The sequence below is a fragment of the Castor canadensis genome, chromosome 1, assembly GCF_047511655.1.
Source record: "Castor canadensis chromosome 1, mCasCan1.hap1v2, whole genome shotgun sequence".
Classification (NCBI taxonomy): Eukaryota; Metazoa; Chordata; class Mammalia; order Rodentia; family Castoridae; genus Castor; species Castor canadensis.
The window spans coordinates 135068215-135070571 of record NC_133386.1 but is presented as its reverse complement, the minus strand read 5'-3'; the positions used below and the strand labels follow the sequence as shown (position 1 = coordinate 135070571).

Here is a 2357-nt window from a genome sequence, read left to right as displayed (position 1 = left end):
TGGTTCTGCTACTTTTTCAAAATCTAAATCACAGTATTGCATCAGAGAGGGGCAACAAATATATCTGGAGGATATGAAGAACACAGGAAAATCACCCCAGAACACAACACCAACCCCTGGTTATATGATACTCATTATCTTTCCTTGTGCTGCTGAATCTATCTTTTAACTCCATTGTTAACAACAAGAGGAAAGGGTGATTTTAGAAAGTAGATCTTTGCAATTGAGTGAATTTGTACTCTGATTATATAGAAGTACTTAAATAAACTATAAAGCAAATGCCCCTTGACTTAATATAGGTAGTTGCAATATTATTATATTGAAGCACAGAGGAACAAAGGTAAACATTCTTTTCTGTTGAAGCAACACAATAAACTTACAACCAAATACTTTTTGTAATTTGATGTGCTTGCCTCATGCTAATAACTTAGCGAGAAGTTTTCTCAGTGCTACGATGATATCCTTGCTCCTCAGAGTGTAGATAATGGGATTCAAAGTTGGGATCAAAATGGTGTAGAAAAGAGACAGCAGCTTTCCCATTCCTTCATATTGATTTGGTTTGGGTTCTAAATAAGTGATACTCGCAGTTCCGTAGAAGAGAACGTCAACTGTGAGGTAAGATGAGCAAGTGGAAAAAGCTTTAGCCCTTTGGCTGACGTCAATTTCAGAATGTTGGGGATAATTTTACCATAGGAAACAATGATCAACAGAAAAGGAATTATCACAAAAAACACCACAGCAATATATACTGCTATCTTGTTTACAAATGCCTCACCACAAACAAGCTTGAGGACTGGGGGGATGTCACAGAAGAAGTGATTAATTCTGTTAGACCCACAAAAAGGCAAAGAGAAAATCTGATATGTTTGACCAATCACAACTGGAATTACACTGATCCAGGAGGCAGCCACCATCTGCACACAGACCTGTTGGTTCATGACTATAGTATAATTCAGAGGGTTACAGATGGCCACGTAGCGGTCATAGGCCATCACTGTCAGCAGGAAGAACTCCACACCTCCCAGCATAAGGACAAAACACATTTGTGCAGCACAGGCCAAAAAGGAAATATTTCCTTTTTGGGTACAAAGGTCTACAAGCATTCTTGGGATAGTGACTGTTACATAACAGATTTCTAGAAATGAAAAATTTCTAAGGAAAAAATACATAGGTGTCTGAAGAGCAGGGTCAATTTTTGTTATCAATATTATAATACTGTTACAAATCAGAATAGTCATGTATATGAGTGAAAATATCCCAAAAAGAATCCACTGGAGCTGGGGAATATAAGAAAACCCCAAGAGAACAAATTCTGTAATCGTAGTGGTGTTTGATTTTTCTATTTTAGTTTGCTGTTCATCTGCAGATACAATATATCCAATATGGTTAATTCATTCATGTTTTAAAATGAATTCAACTTTCATGCTACCTGCACTAGAGTCATGGATCTCTTCATAAGATATCTTAAATTATTTCCACTATTACCATGCTTCATTTTGATAATATGAGATTTGAAACTTCAAAATGAAGTGATATGTTGTTAAAATGAGTTTAAGAAATGAAATCTACTATAAATTATTGAATTAGCTGTAATTTTACCAAGAATATTGAAAGATGTACACTATTATTTATTGTGGAAGAATAATATCTTCTTTCGTTACCTTAATGGTGGAATTTTGTTTACAGGCATTTTCTATGTTTTTTGTGCTCTTATTATTTTTTTCTATATCGGTGGTGATACCTATTTTCTTTCACACCAAAGGTTAGCCTTAAAGCTCTTCTTCAATTCTCATTCAAAATGATTTTTAATTCCCCTTCCCTGTTTTCCAGTGAGAATCAAGTTTTAAATCAATTCATTATAAGTGAGGAAATAATTACATGCATTGAATGGTCTATTTATCTCCATAATTATATATGTTATATATGAAAAAGATTAATCCTAGAATGCTACTCATTAAGTCTCTCCCTTAACAACTACAATAGAGCATAACAAAATATGAATTAGTATTTAAGTTGATTAAAAAGTATGATCTATTCCTCATATTTTATCTTACATCTCCCTTCGTGTTCATTGAGCTCCTTTATCATATAATTACCAAGCAAGCACAAATAGCTTTCTCTGGTTTCCTTTCACAATGATGTATAATAAAAGTGCATCTTTGACTAAATCCAACTGTTTATGAGTTACTCCAGCCATGTAAGTGAACAGAGAACACGACTGTCATTTAAACATAAGACAGACAAAAGAAACCTCTCTTTGATCATTTATTTTAATATTCAATATGAAGACAACTCTGCTTGACAATTCCCATTACACTTTCATAGTGTTTGTTTTCTAAATTCCCAAAAAAAATTTG

The 2357-nt window shown here is 33.7% G+C and overlaps 1 pseudogene; it reads right to left on the bottom strand.

The window, feature by feature from the left end:
* Window positions 1-414: 414 nt before the first annotated feature.
* On the bottom strand, window positions 415-1382 carry LOC109678809 (olfactory receptor 10AG1-like; annotated as a pseudogene).
* Between the last annotated feature and the right edge of the window lie 975 nt (window positions 1383-2357).